A 20,621-nucleotide genomic window follows, 5' to 3' on the forward strand; every position below is an offset into this window, starting at 1 on the left:
CAGATTTCATGCAGTCAAAAATGAGAACTCTTTTTAAGGCTTTGAGGAAGCACGTTCAGTTTGCTTGTACTTTATTGTGCCATTGTATAAAGTGTCCCGTATTCTCAGGAGTTTGTGGGCTAAATATGCTTTATATTCAGTAGCTAGGTAATTTGGAACATTGGCTTCATTCAAGTAGCTTAAGTCATCAGTTGCCCAGCTATTGTTTTCTTAATATAGTTATTATAAACCAATTCATATGTAATTCATAGAATCAAATGTTTTTGATTCTGCTTCCCTTTATTTCACTTACACCTGTTTAATTAAACAGTCTCATTGTGGTTATCTCCTGGGCCCTGCTTCAGGGAGGATCTTCTACATATGCAGTTTTTTACAGAAACATGGTTGGCATTGTACATTAATTATCTTATGCCTAATAATGAAATTAATGACAGTAAATACCATCTAACATTCCTATGGTGTTCAACGTTTGCCAACCATTTTCATGTACATTACTCCATTAGTAAGACCACAATGAAAATATAATTTTAATTGTATTAAAAACTTATTTTGAGTTCCTTTTTTGCCACATATTCATTTTTTAAAGTTGTTCAAATAGTTTATTCAATAATTCTCATTTTTATCAGGTGTGGAATAGTTATAATAATACCTGCCTACATATAATACAAGGATAAATAGGATTCTAAAGTGTTTTACAAATATGGGTTACTATGGTTGTCATTATTCCAATAGAGAATATTTTACAAAGTGAAAATGGAAGTATTTCTATGTAAGTCTGATACGGTTAGACTTGGTGTCCCCACCCAAATTTCATCTTGAATTGTCCCCATAATCCCCACGTGTCAAGGGAGAGACCAGGTGGAGCTAAACTGATATGTCCTCCTCCCAGCAATGAATGAGAGATATCTATCCCCACAGCATCAATAATACTTAATATTATCAAAATTTCCAATTGGTCACAATCTGACGGGTGAAAAAATCTATCTTACCTCTTATTTGTTTTCCCTGATTACTAATAAGTCTGCCTACATTTTTTTTTTTTTTTTTTGAGACGGAGTCTTGCTCTGTCTCCTAGGCTGGAGTGCAATGGCGCGATCTCAGCTCACTGCAAGCTCCGCCTCCCGGGTTCATGTCATTCTCCTGCCTCAGCCTCCCAAGTACCTGGGACTACAGGCGCCTGCCACCACACCCGGCTAATTTTTTGTATTTTCAGTAGAGACAGGGTTTCACCGCGTTGGCCAGGACGGTCTCGATCTCCTGACCTCATAATCCGCCCGCCTCAGACTCCCAAAGTGCTGGGATTACAGGCGTGAGCCACCGCGCCCGGCCAAGTCTGCCTACTTTTCATGTGCTTTTTCTTCTGTAAATTTCCTGTTGATAATGTTTGTTAATTTTCTATGGGAAAAATTTACTTTTTCCTAAAAACTGCAAGGATTCTTATGTCCTATATTACTAAACAAGAAAACTCTGATCATAGTAAGCATTGTAATAAGGAAAATTGTATGAGCAGAAGAAGCTGTAGCCATAGAGTTCCAGTCCAATTATTTTGCTTTTAAATTTGAGGAAATTAAGGCTAAAAGAAGGAAGATGGGTTCCTACATGACACAAGATGAGTTGAGGGTCAGTGTCTGGTATAGAAGCTGGATTTCTGAATGCTTGTCCAGTAAATTGTGCAGAAAATTTTGATTCGGAATTAGGTATAAACTTATTTCTAGATTACATTTAGTAGCCTAATATCAAAGCAATGAAAGGATTGCCACACAAAAATTTTAAATTTGCAAAATTACCTGATTTGGAAGGCAGGGCATGTAAAATATTTCCTGAAATTAAAATAAACTACAAAAGAGATAAAGATCAAATGACTTTACAGAGTCTGTTTCTAGTGGTTCGAAGTACTTAATCAAGTTCCAACCTGATGTCTTATCCATTTAAATGGCCATTTTTTTTCTATTATTGTAAAAGCAGAGAAAGATAATTTAAAAGAGACTGTAGGGCTATCTAAATTTTCTCATACTTCATAGAGGTTAAAATAACCCTTAACCTAGAAGGATAAAGCACTGAATTAAAAGTAGTTTATACAAAGGACAAATATTCTCTACAGACCCCGATTTCTTTTGAAAGTTGCCAACTTACACTAAAATTTCTTCCTAGCAGCCTTGTTTATCTATACTTTAAAATAACTTTCAGGAGAGAATAGAAAGTTGCTTAATATCCATATCATTAGCTTGTGCCATAAGTTGCACATTGTTTTTGTCTCTTTTATTAAATTTAAAAGGTAGCTTTAAGTTAAGGTAGTTGTAAAACTAAGAGGCAATCAAGTAAATTAATGCATCCAATGATGCATTCATTCTAATGAATCAAGTTCTAATTCTCAAGTTACTATATAGTTTCCATGCAAAATAAATTAGAGAACATATAGCCATCCTCTTAAATCACTTCAAGGACTCACATAGTGTCTTTATCAGAGATATTTTGACATTTCAGGACCATTATCAATATTGCATAATGATGATAATGAAAAGAATAGTGCTTGTTTTTGAGGGTTATCAATGTGCGTAACACTTGTGCATGGCACTGAAAACTTACAACAATCAGTAAACTTCATACTGTCTTTAGTACTGTCCTATAGCTGAGAAAGCCAAAACTTAGAATAGAAAATCAACTTGCTCACGGTTGCACAGCAAATAAAGCTAAAAAATAGAAAAGGATTCTCAGTCACTCCTTTGAATTCTATAACTTATCTGATTCAATATTTTTAATATCAAATATCAAAATATTTATTTGGTGTTCCCTACTTCACAGATTTCCTCACTCCTCTCCTTTTCCCCAATCTTCCATGACAAAGACACAGTTAGTGAGAATGCATATTAAACAAGTTAAACCCTTTATATTTAACAAACTAATCTCTTCCATAAAGATATACTATAGAAAATAAATGCCTTACCTGATAGTAAATTGATATGAAATTTTCAAGTATTGATAAAGAGTCATTAGACTGTCATAAAGATATAGTGTACCCTGATGGGATGTTGGTATAAATTGGTAAGATTATATTGAAAAAAAAACTACTGAATGATAATTTCCTTGGTAAAGATTGTTTTTAGCTCTAAATAATGGAAAACACTATGGCTTAAACATATAGGAATTTTTTCTCATATAAAAAGTTGAGTTGTGAGTTGTTATTGGAGTTGATTCACACCTCTCTGCAATGGTCTTGGCCTTTTCTTCGTGGTTACAAGTGAATAGGGACGCTCCCATGTTTCTATCCATATTTAAGCAGGAAAAAGGAGAATCAGTTGTTTGTTTGCTTTCCTTCAGAAGGGAAGAAAAGCTTTCTCAAAATCTCTCAGATAAACTTGTTACTTGGACAGCAAGGGAATGTCAAAATTGAGAAGCCCATTTTTCTAACATTGCCAAATGCAAAGGACTTCACCAAGACCAACCAGAGTTTTATTAATCAGGAAGAAGTGAGAGGATTAATGTCTATTAGAAAGTTCTCTTTTTCAGAATGGTGTGACCATATGACAGCAAAAAAGTGTTATGATTTGTAATACTTAAAGTCAGAAGCAAGATGCATGTTCTAATGTTATAAATACTGCATTGTTGTAGCATGGTATAACTGTTGGAGTCAGACACTCTTGAACTGTATCACCTTTGTCAATCTAATCAATCTCTCAGAACCATAGTTTTTATAGAAATAAAAGTATTTGGCTCACAAAATATAGTATGAATCAGATAGGCAACTATCTATAACATTCCTGCATCTGTAACATGCTTGTGTTAGTTACTGACAGTCTTCAAAATGGAATAAAGTCTCAGAACAATAAATGACTTTTGGTGCCTACTTAAAAGTTACATATGAATATTCCCAGTATTTGGTGACTGTCCTCCCAGAAGGACCCACAGGAACTCATCCTCCTTTATTATTTAGCTTTACTTTCTAGTAGGGCCTATACTTGTCTTCATCCAGCTGGTAAGAGGAAAAAGATATAAAAAATGTTTCCCTAAAAGTGATACAAGTTTTTTCTTTAACAATAGGTTAGATAGATGGATGCATCTAGATGCAAGAAGACTGGGAAATGTAGTCCCTGCTAGATAGCTACCTCAGTAACAAATCTATATTCAGGAAGAGGGAGTATACATTGTGGTTGCAGATGATAATCTCTTCTACAATGCTCCTTAATCACTAATAATTTTCAACATATCTCCTTTCTAAGAGAACTAGATTCTAATTAAAGCAAGCACTGTGAAGTCAGTAAGGAGTACAGCTTGAGTCATATGGGTAGCTGATGAATGTTTACAGGAAGGAAGCATAATATAGTAGCTTCATGGACTCTGAAGCAAGATTGCCTGCATTCAAATTCTTACTTCACCAATTCCTAGTTGTGTGATTTTGGGCAAGTTACTTAACCTTGGTTTCTTTCTCTATAAAAATGGGAATAGTAGAATGAATTACATATGCTATACAGGTTATTTTGATGATTAATTATTAATAGAATTAAAGCTTTTAGGATAATATTTATACTGAATACAGTATAAATTCATACAGTATTTATATCGTATAGTATTTACATTGAATTTGGTTTGATTTCTGGAATATATATATTTAGATATATACATATCATGAAATATTTAATGAACATCAACAAATGCAAGAGATAAACAGAGGCATGTCAAATAGTATTTGCCTAAATGTGCTTACAAAGACAATGGGGACACTGAAAATCTTCAGATAGGTGGAACTATACTCAGTATATTATGGAATTGTGCCTGCTAGCCTGAAGAGGTCAGGAAAGTCTATGTGGAGCAGGTGATTTGTAATATAATAGTATGCAACAGACAGGCAGGGAGAGGTGCTTAGGGGTGAGACCTGGTGCCAATGATGTCTTGAACAGGAAAGGAGACTGTAGACACAGTTTGAAGATGTCAGTATCTCACTTCAATGCCTCTCTTAAGGAGAAAATATTGTTGGTTAGGATTTGGGTCATATATGGTGGAAGTGATAGATGACAAAGAAGCTTTCCCTAGAGACACTTCCTTTTTCACTACACTCATCCATCAAAGGAAAATAATGATGATGGTGGTGATGGTGTAAGGTTGATAAATTTGTTCTTAGAACAGAAAGAATTCAAGACAACCTGTAATTGAGAACTTGAGACAGGCATAAAGAAGAACTGAGAATCTAGATTTTGAAATCTGAAGTGAGTGCTAAATGAAAATCTTTAAAATATCTTATAATTAATTATTCAAATTTTAGTAACTTCATCATCCACAATGAATATTGAGCAATATAAGTATGTGACATGTAGTAATCACATGAACAGACAAATCTAGCTTTTTTTCTTATTTTCTAACGTTTCACAGAATTCTACTTTTATGTTGGTAAGGAAATTAAGTTCAATATGTTGCCTTCTTCTAAATAATTAGCTATTACACACTAACATGGGACAAGAAGTAACTATAATATTAAAATGGCCCCAGAGTCTGGAGTCAGAAAAATCTGGTTTTGTATCTTGAGTTGACTAAATTACATGTGCTATGGATTTGCAGATGCTATTTAGGAATGCTCTATCCTAAAACTATCAGAAGCACTTTCTAAAAATGTGTTTAATTAAAATGAAAATGTATTAATTAACATAACATGTTCAAATAGAGGATGAAAAGGTAATCCAGAAGCAAAACGTTCCAGATTCTCTTGATTTAATATTTTGCCATCTTCCCAGAGTTTTTATTTTTTTTTGTCTTCAGATTGTCTCTCCCTCACCATCATAAAATGCATGCACCATCTCAAGGCTTTCATTCTCACACAGCAATGCGAAAAGCTGGAAAAAAGGCTGCCTTTTCCTTGGTTCCCTTTTAAGAACAAATACAAGTTTCCAAAAATAAAACTAACCCCAGAACACTTTACACAATGTCTCATGGCTAAATTACATTCCTTGTGCATAGTCACTAGCAAAGGAAATGATACCACGATCGTTGAAGACAGGCTTAGTGTCCCCTGAAACACACAGTTACTGGATAGGTGAACAATTTGGGGGTGCTGTTAACATAGTAAAGGAAGGAGGTGGCTTTCGGGAGACAACATTTGGAGATTGCCAGAAACTTTTTGACCTATAATACTCTCAGCTACAAAAATGTAACTATTATAGGTGCTTTAGATGAGACTATGGTGATAAAAATATCTGGAACTTTTTATAATTTTCACTTCTGATAATCCAAGGGAAAAGGAGAAAAAAAAGTCATACTATTTGATACCTCTCACCCAACCTAGACCTGTAAGTACTTTATTCAAAATGCTTTCAAAGGAAAGCCAGTCTCCACATTTTGCTTTACCTCCTAGGGAAAACATGTGCCTTTATTCATCTAAATGTGAGGAACAGGAAAAGGAGAAACGTACAACAGACTTCCTGTCTAAGTTCAAATTTAGTGTGTAAGTGTTTTAGGTTCAGAGAACAACTTGAGTAATACCTGCAAAGTAAGTTCTCTAGGTAAAATACAGCTCCTAGCCAGGAAGCAAGCCATGTGGAAGAAGGCAGCGGAAGCCACTCCTACTACTTCTGTGAGCAATATCACTGGGCTTGAGCAATCTTTCTTTTGAAAAATTTAGATAATGATACTCTTAATTCTAGTGTTTTAAAGTATGCATCTGGAGAGGTGTTTTTCGTTTTTTGCCCTCATTTAACAAACTTTTAATTGTCCTCTCCAGTGGCAGCAGCAGTATATACCAGCTTTTTCTGATGAAAATAGAAACTGTTTAGAAATTCTTCTGGGTAATATTGAGGAATTTATACACATTTTGGATCCTGGCACCTGTTCTGTTCTTATAGTGGTGGGTTTTGTAATTTGGAATGAATTCTAAGTGTTAGACCTGCCTTAATGGTCTGAAGGGACAGAAAAGATTGACCTATAAACTGGAAAGTGTTTCACATTAGTTGATACCTCTGTTTATCCCTGTTTCTGTTTTTAGGCCTGGTAAAATCCATGCCTAGGGCTAGGTAGCAATATGTTACTTGAAGAGCACTACAAAGACCTGCATGTGTTTAGATCAATAGTTTATTTTCTAAATCCTGCTGATTTGGATGTTTTGTGGTTTGAGGGAAACTCTGAATATTTGTCAGGTTATCATTTTGACAAATTCTTATTGTTTTGGAAACTTGCAAAATGTCCATAAATTCCATTTACCATCATGACAAGAAAAAGAAAAAAAAATCCGAACCTGAAAGGATGTAGAGCATAAATAAAAACAAGTAAAATGCAAGCCATCATTTGAATGCATTCTATGTACGAAGTGTTTTGCTTTCATGTGGATTAAATACACCCCTGCTTGCTCATCCCCATGGAGCTATCTTTGACTTGGAGCCCTACCTCTTCACACATCATTCTGATTCCTTCTCTGAAATGTATCTTTTGTATACCTTGTCCCTCAAAGTTAGGATCTCTTAGAAATATAAAGTGACATATTACATTAGTTCATTAAAGCTATAAAATAAATGTGTATTAATATATTACTGTCACTTGCTGAAGCAGATAGAACCACCCACCCAAAATGTGGTTTCAATGTTAGGACAGAAGCTACCATAAACATACAAAGAGGGTATAAAAAGGATTATTGCTTTCATCATTAAAGTCTCTGGGGAAAGCAGGCTTCTCAAGCAGGCTCGAAATGGTGCAAGAGAGCAAGGAAAGGAGACAGGCTTGAGTTTTCACTGTGGTTTATGAGTAGGAGCTTACATGGTTGGAATCTCCCACTAGTGCCAAAGAAGATGGCATCTGGGTTTTCTTATCAGCTTGTCACATGTGAGGCACAAAAAGGAGAAGGAGGAGTAAGACTTAAAAGCTGTTAGCAGTTAAATATCAAAAACTGTAGTCAGATTTCTCATTACATAATATAAACATGGAAAGAGACTGGTTCTCTTTCTTAGTAACACTAAATGGTGAATGAATAAATGAATAAATGCAGTCAATTACCATTATTCATGATAGTTATGTTCTATAAAGTCACCACAAACACTGAGTTAGTGAATATTGAACCATTGCTCCTAGGGGAAGTATAGGGTTAGGTTCCTTTGAGCTTCTGGCCACAACATATACAACAGCTAAGAAACACACAAACTTACTTTATTTGTGTTTCTGTTTAATGACACCTTATTTAACACATAGTGTTGATTCATTCACTTTGAACTCATGACTAGCACTCTAACTCATGCCTGAATGAGGCTTACCTAACTCACATCCTTTCTCTATAAGGCACATTGCAGCCCTCTTGCATGTAGAAACAGTAGACAGCCCTTCAGCATTACGCTTCGGGGCCATTTTAAACAGCAATATCACTAATATAAAGCACAAAATTGTGAAACGTCACATTAAATAGAACAGAAAAGGATACTTGTATACTGTAGTATACTGTATAATAGTGGAAGCAAGAAGGCAGAGTATTGCTTTATTTGACCTCAGCTGGGAATGTGCAAGTCTGGCAACAAATTTTCATTGCTCTGAGCATGTCTACAAATGACCACAAAAGTGCCCCAAGTATTGATTTTAGGATTACAAATAAATTTTAGCAAGTAGGCAAATTTGAAGATATGAAATCTGTAAATAATGAAGATTGATTTTTAAATGAGTTAATGCTTTTTAGTCAAACCATTTTGGAGAAAGTGCCTCCATTCCTTCTTCTTTCCATTTGTTGCTGCTGTTATTTTTACTTCACTCAAGAACTTTTAATAATTCTAAGCAAGATGTTTAGTAGCATCACTTTAAACTGGTGGAAAAAGGGGTTTTTAGTAGTTTCTGTGTGAAACCACTGAAATCATGCTGTAGGTGACTGGCAATTTAACCAATAATGAGATATAGTGCAGATCTTGGGTAACAATAGAATATAACAGTAGAAACACAAGCTCCAGAATCAGAAATATTAGATTTATATCACAGACCCACTACTTATATGCTGTGTAATTTTAGTCAAGTTCTTTAACATCTCTTATCTTCAGTTTTCTCTTTGTAAAATGGATATAATAATAGTACTGACAATGTACTGTTGTTATGAGGATTAACTGAGATAAATTAACACACTATATAAACGTGGCCTATCACAGAAAGGATTTTTTTTTTTTTTTTTTTTTGAGACAGAGTCTTGCTCTGTCACGCAGACTGAAATGCAGTGGCATGATCTCGGCTTACTGGAAGCTCTACCTCCCAGGTTCAAGCGATTCTCCTGCCTCGGCCTCCCAAGTAGCTGGGATTACAGGCGCCTGCCACCACGCCTGGAAAATTTTTGTAGTTTTAGTAGAAACAGGGTTTCGCTATGTTGGCCAGGCTGGTCTTGAACTCCTGACCTCAGGTATCGTCCCACCTCGGCCTCCCAAAGTGCTGGCGTGAGCCACTGCGCCCGGCCAATGTTCAATATTTTTAAACTACACTTATTTAAGATACCTATTGCATTTGCGTTTTCTTGGTGCAATTATTATTGGTATTACTTTTCACACTGTCCTGTTTGAAATGACTAATTTTAGGATCGCTTTGCTACAGAAAAATCTGGAAAGCGTTATTTGTGCTCTATGGGAATAGTGCCATAGTTAATTGTTAAGTAAGTCTTGACCGTGGCATAGAGAACAGAAAGCACATTTGCAGCATTTTGACATACTGAGACTAAATAACTTGCGGTAAATCAAGATTTTTCATCCTTTATCCCAATTTAAATTATTTTTCTCTTGTCATGCTAATGAATTCTAAGCCCCATGGAAACTAGGATTTTCCTGTGCAAGCTGGGATGAATAGCCACTTGAAAGAAAATACAGTTGCTGTGACTAGATTTTTAATTTACTGTGTCAGATTTCTAGGACTTGATTACAGTTGAAAACTGCTTGTGATCTTTCAATCAAACACAACCATTTTGTAATTAGTTCTTCTGGAAAGAGAAGCAGTATTGGGTATCAGAAGAGATCTTGCAGTTGACAAAAGTAAGATTTTGTTCACTGAGTGTGTTTTAAGTGTCATTATGGCCCCCTATTAGAGTAAGGAAAAATGGGAGAAAAATAATGAATGGATTCTTGGCCAATGTGTCTATTCTCTGAATGTATAATGTATAATGGAAATAGACATGTTTAGTAGTTGACATAGCCTCACATAGGATCTCTGGGCTGTGGAGCAAAAGTTACTATAGGAGCAAAGTTCACATGGAAGCCTCTTACTCCTGTCCTTTTCTCCCAAGCCAAGAAAGTACAATAAAAACACTAAGTTATCCAAGGAAGATGTCAGAAATTAATGCCACTCATATAGATCTAAAGGATGTGGGTGTGGTGATGTTCATCATACCTGCATTCAATTTACCAGTCTGACTCTTGCAAAAACTACATGGATCCTGGAGAAGGATAGTAGATTACTACAAATTCAATCAAGTAATGGCCTTAATTATAGTCCCCATGCAAAATGTGCTATCTTTATTTTTTCTTCATCTTTTAAGTTCAGGATTACATGTGCGGGATGTGCAGGTTTGTTACATAGGTAAACATGTGCCATGGTGGTTTGCTTGCACAGATCAACCCATCAATTAGGTATTAAACCCAGTATCCATTAGCTATTCTTTCTGATGCTCTCCCTTCCCTGGCCCCCATCCCTGACAGGTCCCAGTGTGTGTTGTTCTGTCCCATGTGTCCATGTGGTCTCATCAATCAGCTCCCACTTATAAGTGAGAACTTGCGGTATTTGGTTTTCTGTTCCTGTGTTACTTTGCTGAGGATAATGGCTTCCAGCTCCATCCATGTCCCTGCAAAGGACATGATCTCATTCCTTTTTATGGCTGCATAGTGTTCCATGGTGTATACATATGCACCACATTTTCTTTACCCAGCCTAGGCAATTGGGTTGATTCCATGTCTTTGCTACTATGAATGGTGTTGCAATGAACATACACATGCATGTATCTTTATAATTGAATGATTTAGATTCCTTTGGATATATACCCAGTAATGGGATTGCTGGGTCAAATGGTATTTCTTGTTCTAGATCTTCGAGGAATCACCACACTGTCTTACACAATGGTTGAACAAATTTACACTCCCTTAGTGCATAAGTGTTCCCATTTCTCTGCAACCTCATCAGCATCTGTAGTTTCTTGACTTTTTTATAATAGCCATTCTTACTGGCATGAGATTGCATCTCATTGTGGTTTTGATTTACATTTCTCTAATGATCAGTGATGTTGAGCTTCTTTTCTTGTTTGCTGGCTGCATGAATGTCTTCTTTTGAGAAGTGTCTGTTCATGTACTTTGCCCACTTTTTTAAGGTTTTTTTTTCTTATAAATTTGTTTAAGTTCCTTGTAGACTCTGTATACCTTTGTCAGATGGATAAATTGCAAACATTTTCTTGCTTTCTATAGGTTGTCTGTTCACTCTGATCATGGTTTCTTTGGCTGTGCAGAAGTTCTTTAGTTTAATTAGATCCCATTTGTCAATTGTGGTATTTGTTGCCATTGCTTTTGGTGTTTTAATCATGAAATATTTGTCCATGGCTATGTCCTGAATGATATTGCCTAGATTTTCTTCTAGTGTTTTTATAGTTTTGGGTTTTATATTTAAGTTTTTAATCCATAAGGTATAAAGAAGGGGTCCGTTTTCAATTTTCTGCACATGGCTAGCCAGTTCTCCCAGATTTTTTTTCTAGGGTTTTTATAGTGTTGGGTCTTACATTTAAGTCTTTAATCCATATTGAGTTAATTTTTGTATAAGGTATAAGGAAGGGGTCCAGTTTCAGTTTTCTGCATATGGCTGGCCGGTTCTGCCAGATTTTCTTTTAAGGTTTTTATAGTTTTGGGTTTTACATTTAAGTCTTTAAACCATATTGAGTTAATTTTTTGTATAAGGTGTATGGAAGAGGTCCAGTTTCAATTTTCTGCATATGGCTAGCCACTTCTCCCAGTACCATTTATTAAATAGAAAATCTTTTTCCTGTTACTTGTTTTAGTCAGGTTTGCTGAAAATCCAGATGGTTGTAGGTGTGCAGTCTTATTTGTGAGTTCTTTATTCTGTTCCATCAGGTTATGTGTCTGTTTTTTATCAGTACCATGCTGTTTTGTTTACTGTAGCCCTGTAGTGTAGTTTGAAGTTGGGTAGCATGATGTCTCCAGCTTTGTTCTTTTTGCTTAGGATTATCTTGGCTATCCAGGCTCTTTTTTGGTTCCATATGAATTTTACAATAGTTGTTTCTAATTCTGTGAGGTATATCGGTGGTAGTTTAATGGAAATAGCACTAAATCTATAAGTCACTTTGGGCAGTATGGCCATTTTCATAATATTGATTCTTCCTATCCATGAGCATGGAATGTTTTTTCGTTTGTTTGTGTCCTCTCTTATTTCCTTGGCAGTGGTTTGTAGTTCACCTAGAACAGTTCCTTCACTTCTCTTGTTAACTGTATTCCTAGGTATTTTATGCTTTTTGCAGCAATTGTGAATGAGAGTTCATTCATGATGTGGCTCTCTTCTTGTCTATTGTTGGTGTATAGGAATGCTAGTGATTTTTGCACATTGATTTTCTATCCTGAGACTTTGCTGAAGTTGCTTATCAGTTTAAGAAGCATTTGGACTGAGACCATGGGGTTTTCTAGATATAGGATCATGTCATCTGCAACAAATACGCTATCTTGGATTGAGCCTAGTAACAGCCTTAGGCATATGGTATGCTATTTTTGACTTCATGAATGTATTTTTTCCTTCTCTGTCAGAAAAAAAAGAAACGGAAGTAATTTGTATTCACATGGAATTGACAATAGTATACCTTCACAGTTTTGCCCTAGAGCTATAACTCTGTTACCCTCTTTCATAATACAGTCTAAAGACGCTTAGTCTCTCTAGGTATCCTGTAGAACAAAACATGCATTCACTATATTGATTAATCAGATGGAATTTGCAGGAGGTGCTTACTATTTTGAAGGTCTTTATAAGACCCATAGCCCATCAGAGGATGGGAGACAAACCTTATGAGTTTTATTGGCCTAAAAATAGTAATGTTGTTAGCAGTCTCTGCTCAAGAGCTTGCTGGAGAATTTAAAGTGAAGGACAAATTATTGCATCTTTTACCTGCCAGAAAGTATAGTGTCTGGTAGGTTTCTTCTGTTATGCAGGCAGCATATTCTGCACCTAGGAATACTGTTTCAACTATTATCTTTGACTGAAGCCAAGAAAGTGAAAGCATTCCTCAAGAGGACCAGTTCTTGATGCAGTAGCTTGGCTATCTAAGCCAGAAGATACAGCAGATACTATAATATTAGTAATATCAGTGGTGGAAAAGAGCCTAGAACAGGTTTACGAAAAGGAGAATCATAACACAGACTGTTTGCTGTCTGCAGAGGAGAACTATATTCCTGGTAGAGGTGAAATACCTGACCCTAATGCATCAAGAGACCATGAAGTTATAACTGTCCAACATAAACTGGGTTTTGTCAGAACCAGTAATTCATAAGCCAATTGGGTCCCGGAATAATCTATTCTAATATAAAAGTGATGCATTCAGGACTAAACATGAGTGGGACAAAGGAACAAATAAGCTACATAAGTATGCATGTAGCCCAGATTCCCATGTATTAACTTCTGTTGTAGCAGAATCTCTCCCTCAGGTTACAAAGGATGTGTAGCAATATAGATTTAGATAATCTAGTTCCCAAAAGAGGAGCACTCCCATCACAGGACATAACAAGAGTCTCACAGACAGGTAGAAAACCAATTCATAAAATCAATATTCATATGTCAAACAAAAACTTATATTCAAAATATATTAAAAACTCTCATAATTCAATAATTAAAATGAAAACAACCCAGTTTAATAAAAATGTTCAAAAGCCCTGAATAGGCACCTCCAAAAGAAAATATGTAAGTAGCCAAAAAGCACATGAAACCATGTTCAATTTCACTAATCTTTAGGAAAATTCAAAACAAAACCATGATAATACAACACACTAATTAAATTCACTAAAATTTGAAAAAGATGGATCATATCAAGTGTTGTTAAGGATATAGAGTGACTGGCATCCCATACACTGCTGATGGGGACATAAAATAGGCCGGGCGTGGTGGGTCACGCCTGTCATCCCAGCCCTTTGGGAGGCCGAGGCGGGCAGATCACGAGGTCAGGAGATCGAGACCATCCTGGCTAACACGATGAAACCCCATCTCTACTAAAAATAAAAAAAAAATTAGCCAGGCGTGGTGGTGGGCGCCTGTAGTCCCAGCTACTCAGGAGGCTGAGGTGGGAGAATGGCATGAACCCGGGAGGCAGAGTTTGCAGTGAGCCAAGATCGTGCCACTGCACTCCAGCCTGGGTGACAAAGCGAGAATGAATCTCAAAAAAAAAAAAAAAAATTATACAAATACTCTGAGCAAGTTTTAAAAAGTCAAACATACACCTTCCATATTGTTCAGCCATCCTACTCCTAAATATTTACCTGATAGAAATGAAAACATTTGCCTGCACAAAGAATTATTTTAAAGAAATATTCATAATAGCTTTATTTTTAATAGCCCAAAACTGTAATAACCCAAATGTTCATTAACAAGTAAATGGATTAACAGTAAAACAAAGTGTGGCCCATCTATATAATAGAGTACTACTCAGCAACAATAAAGAACCAACTCTTGATTCAGGTAATAACATACATGCTCAATATGATTACACTAGGTCAAAGAATCTATGCAAAAAAGTATATTCTGCATGATTGCAATTTCATAAAATTCTAGAAAATGTAAACTAATCTGTAATAGAAAGTAAATTAGTAATTGCCTAGAGATGGGAAAAAAACAACGAATTTAAATTACCATGAAGAAAATGTGGGACATCATAGAAATATTTGTTATCTTGATTGTGGTGATTATTGTGTAGGTATATACTATTTCAAAACTGTTAACATTTTATATTATACTGTATTTGGGTAGTGTCTTAGGCTCAGTTATCAAGTTTAAAAAATCATCAGAATATTTTTATTTCTTAACTGCCTGACACATTTTACTTTTTTTCCTACATTTGTTGGCTGACACTCTTTTATCTCCTTTCCATATGACTATAATTTTATATGTTACTCTTTAGAGAGAATAGAAAGATAACTTTGTGTTTTCTCTGGGATGGTTAATCAAACAACTCTACTGATACGATGAAGAATTTCTTTTAACCTCACAACTCATGACTAAGAATCCTCAAATTTTAGATTAATTGGCAAATTTGGGGAAAAATGTCAGTTTTTTTCATATATTACCTCATGTGGATCTGTTTACTCTTTTACCCTGCTGCTATGTTTGTGACCTACTGAAGCAGGAATTCTGACAAATTCTATTTTGCATTGCTACATTACAAGTAAATTTCTGACAGAAGAGAATTTCAATTTTGATTGGAAATTGATGAGGCATACTAGGTGGGCAATCCCTTTATAGTTTTATACATGTGATAATAGGAAAAATTCTCCATGGAAGACAAGCTCCCTAGTTCATAAATTTAAAATATCTTTCTGCTCTAATAACAGCATGCTTTTGTTGCCAGACACTCTCATGGCCTTCATAGCATAGAATGACTTCTGGCCTTGTACCTCCTCGTCACAATGCCAAATGAGTTGGCTGTGTGTGCTACAAGAATTCTGGAGAACTATCTATGGAAACTACAATGTAATGACTAGCAATAACTACTGTACGTATAAGCAAATGACTGAAAACCACACAGATTCATCCTGTTAAATTCAAAGATCATTTATTCAACTTTCCCATAACCAAATCACAAAAACACCTGTGGCTACTCAAGTCAACTGATGCAAAGAGAATTGTAATGGAAGAGGGGCCAAGTGAAGAGAGAGAACAGTGGAATCATTTGTGGCTAAAATGCCTTACTTTTGGAAATCAACATACATTTTATATATATTTATATGTGTATATGAAAAGTATATATGTAAAGGTTCAAAAATATATATGTGTACAATGAATTATCTTAATGCTATCAATTCTCATGTACCTTGGAAAGATTTTTGTATACATTGAGAAATACATGTACAGCTGATTTTAAGAGTCCTACTGGACATAAATTCAGTCCGACCTGAACTACAAAAGGGAATAAAAAGTCTTGGGCTTGTTTATTTAAATTAAGACTTTTATTATTAAACACAAATATCTTTATTTTTTATTTACCAATAATTTGTTTTTTATTGTTTAATTTTTTATCTTTTAGACTTTTTATTAATACTTTTGATTTACACATCATAATTGTATACATTTATGAGGTACAATGTGATGTTTTCATATATGTATAAAATGTGGACTGTTTAAATGAAGCTCATTACAACATACATCACCTCCCTTATCTATAATTTTTTATGGTGAGATGTTTGAAATTTACTTTTAGTTATTTTGAAATATACAACACATTATAATTGACTATAGTCGCCCTGCTCCGCATTGGATCTCAAGAGTTATTCCTCCTGTCTATCTGAAATTTTATACCCTTAGATCAACAACACCTCATTCCATCTCTCCCCACTTCTCAAGCCTCTGGTAACCATCATCCTATGTCCTATTTCTGTGAATTCAAATTTATTAGATTCCACATATAAGTTATATCACGCAGTACTTGCCCAGTAATCTCCCTTCTGGTATGTATCCAAAGGTATTACAATCAATATGCTGAAGAGATACCTGCACTCTCATGTTCATTGCAGCATTATTCACAACAACCAAGATCTGGAATCAACCTAAGTGTCCAGCAGTGGATAAAGAAATTGTGGTATGCATACACAATGGAATACCGTGCATTCTTAAAAATGAAGAAAATCCTGTGTCTTGTGACATGGACGAATTTGGATTTGTTTTATGTGAACCTTAAAGACTAAATTCAGGAACCTTATAATGCCCTTTTTCTCTCCAACTCCAACTCCCCCCAACCCCCCAACCCCACACTACTGTAGAGATATATTGGCTCACTTAAGACTAAGCTTTAATGAGTAAAAATTCTTATTTTTAAGCAATAAAAACTTACTTTCGTTGATTTAGGGAAAGAAATTTATAGAAAGAATTGCCAGACAGGTGGCTGAACCTGACTTACAGAACTGGTGGAAATAATAGGGATATGCAGCAGCCAGAACTAAAGGCAAAATCATGCCACAAAACCAGTGTGCACACTGCTGCTGATTAACCCTGTAGGGAGCTTGCAAAGTGGCCATATGTTGATGCTTGATACCATAAGCTGCCAGTGCTGCCCCTGGAAACTCCTTGTTGTTGCTGCTGCTGCTCCTGTCACCTGCATCAAAATGTATTCTCCATGGTACGTCCTCCTGCTTGTTTACTACCTCCCAGTATCAAGTTCAGAGGTAATACATTCTAGGTTACATGCTCATGCCTTTGATGCAAGGGAAATGAATAAATGAGCATCTGGCACTTTAACATCTGTGATTAAAGACAAGCACTGCCTTTTGCTATGACTCACATGGTGAGGGATTGATTCTCCAAACATAAGAATGGTGTTCAGATTCTGGGCCACAAAAAAAAGATGATAAATGTTCCACATAAAGACTTATAACCACGAAGAACACACAGGTGTTGCACTTCTGCTCAATGGGCATCTAAACATTTAGCCGATTCTTTTATTAAACAAAAAGGATAAATGCAACATAAATGTGATTCTTATGTGTAAGCATAGTTAAGGCCTGCTGCTGTTTTCTACTGTCTGCCTACACCCTCACCCATAGAAGTTTTTTCATTCTTGACTTGACACAAAGTTACTCTGAGGATTAAGGCTTAAAAGGAATGTCTTGATATTTTGGTTAGTTCGATGGTATCCATTATGCACTGAATCATGTCTTCACTAAAAGTGTATGTTGAAATTCTGTGATAGGGTTTGGATTTGGGTCCCCACCCGGATCTCATGTCAAATTGTAATACCCAATGTTGGAGGAGGTGGGAGGTGATTGGATCATGCGGTGGACATCCCTCCCCACTTATAATAGTGTTCTTATAATAGTGAGTGAGTTCTTCTAATAGTGAATGAGTTCTCAGAAGATCTGGTTTAACCTCTCTTCACTCTTTCTCCTCCTCCTGCCATGTTAGATATGCCTTCTTCCCTTTCACTTTCTGCCATGATTGGAAGTTTTCTGAAACCTCCTCAGCTATGCTACCTGTATAGCCTGTAGAACCATGAGCCAGTTAAACCTCTTTCCTTTATAAACTACTCAGTTTCAGGTATTTCTTACAGCAGCATGAGAATAGTCTAATATACCCTGAAATATATCCTCGAAATATGACTGTTAAGGGAGAGCCTTTAAAAAGGTGATTAAATTAAATGAGACCCTTAGGGTGAACCCTAATCTAATAATCTGGTTGATGTTCTCGTATGAAAAGATAATTTGGACACAGAATGATACTAGGAATATGCATACACAGAGAAAAGACCATGTGAGGACACAATGAGGCCTCACATGTTTAACATATCAGTTAAACTGTATCAGTTTAACTGAATACTTCTGAAGTGTCTCTGTGTCATTTCTGGTGGGCTATATGTTGACTCAGAAAACATCACACACTTCTCATTCACAATATCACATAGTTATGTCCAATGCCATTGGGGCAGGTCTCTCTAAAGAATAAGACACAACCGCACTATGGAAGTTCAATATTCAGGTATATGGCCAGAGAGCGAGAAGTACATTTTGGGTGGGCATCATGTAAAAGACATGTTTTTCTTGAAGGCTTATACCAGTGGTCAGAATATAAGAGTGACAAACTTTGATTGATTGATACAATTAAGTGGGAGAATACATGTAAAGGGGCAAAAGAGCATACAGTGAAGTAGCTGATACACTTAATAGATGATGGTTTTCTAGTTCACAGGGCCAGATATCAACAATTCATAAAGTGAGTCGATAAGAATGCCTCTAAGTTTCCAGAGCTAAATAACAAAAGTAAAGGAATCAACTCAGGGAAGCCTCAGAAACAATTGTCCCTGGGATGTGAAGCTATTTAGCACTGATTAGTAACATGGTGATTCTTTTTTCATAGCCTCTAGAAGATTTGATTCATTTTGCTATTAATCAACTTTGAAGAGTCATGATATAAGTACAGCTTTTAGTAGAATATTATATTAAAAGGGAAACCGAGAAGCTGCAAATTGAAAGGGAAAAATAACTGGACAATTGGGACCTCTTAAAGGATATCTGTAATACATTTGGGTTCCAAAGAGTCAGTCACATCTCTATTGTAGTTAAATCATCTGACAGTAATCAGGAAGCTTTATTAAAATGAAAACTGATGAAAGTGTAGCTCAGACGATTCACTGCCTCTTGTAGTAGAATAATTTGCTGAATCAATAATGAGAGCATACATGGGCCCCCTAGGACTCTTTCTAAGCAAACTCTATCCTCACTGACAGATAACACAGGAGTTTTGTTCACTGGTAATGCTGGTAGTACTTGTTGTACTACTCACTATCAAACATTGTAATGTAAAGTTAGGAGATGAGAAACATATCATAATTTATTATTAATTTCTTAAGTAAAAGTATGAAAAATTCACATTTTTAACCACAGATAATTATTTAAGAAAAGAAAGTAATTATTCTACTTTTAGTAACAGCAGAATATCCTGCATCAAATTTATCTTCCCACATATAAAATAGTAAACTCTGGGAAAAATGTTTAGAAACAATTATTTTGAAGGTACTAGAGAAAAACTAAAAACAGACAAATACTGAAAAGGAAATTACCCTTGATAGAGAAAACCTGTACTGGAGGAAAAATTGGATTCGTAAGACCTTAATTTTGTTCTAAGGCATGTGGCAATTTAAAGCAATCATAATAGTAATAATAAAGAGTGTTTTGTGAACTAGTATTCCTTGTAAGGAATACTAGCAATAGCTCAAAACACATGAATAAAAGCAACTGTAATTTTCAAAATTTTAATATCTTACATGAAGTAGTAAGATATAATAATGCATAACGCAATTTCTATAGTGACAATGAAAAGAAAAGTAATGAAGGTGTTATAAAGTCAAAAGAAAAATAAAATGGAAAACTAAAAATATTTGATGCACTCCCCAAAAAAGCAAAATGAAGGATCAACTGTAAAATAAGAAAAGAAGGGAAAAATGGAAAACACATGGCAAGATGATAGACTTAAGCCCAACCGTATACACTACATACAAATAATAGACTACACACCCCAAATTAAAGGAAAACTAGGCTGGTTTAAAAAGCCCAAGACATTACTTTATATTACTTAGAGGATACACTTTACATATAAAGGCACACATTGATTGAAAGTAAATGGATGAAACATTCCATGCAAAAATTAGTTATAAGAAAGCTAATTGACAGTATTCACATCAATTAAATAATCTTCAACATAAGGAGTATTACCACAAAGAGAAACATTTTGTAATGCTGAAAGAAACAACTATCACGAAGACAAAAAAAAGATTAAACATGTGCATACACCTGATAACAGAGCCTCAAAATGCATGACACAAAAGCAGAGAAATGGATACATTTGCAAGTACAGGTTAATATTTTCACACTTTTATCACACAGTTGATAGAACAGTTAGACAAAAACTCATTATGATATAGAAGATATGAAGATTATTACTCACCCTGACCTAATTGACATCCATTT

The 20,621-nt window shown here is 35.4% G+C and overlaps 1 long non-coding RNA gene across 2 annotated transcripts in view; it reads left to right on the plus strand.

Moving 5' to 3' along the window:
* The window catches only part of LOC134728671 (uncharacterized), a 206,935-nt gene that overhangs the window by 123,696 nt on the left and 62,618 nt on the right, over positions 1-20,621 (plus strand). The window lies entirely within an intron of this gene.

This window comes from Pan paniscus, chromosome 12 (genome assembly GCF_029289425.2).
Source record: "Pan paniscus chromosome 12, NHGRI_mPanPan1-v2.0_pri, whole genome shotgun sequence".
Lineage (NCBI taxonomy): Eukaryota > Metazoa > Chordata > Mammalia > Primates > Hominidae > Pan > Pan paniscus.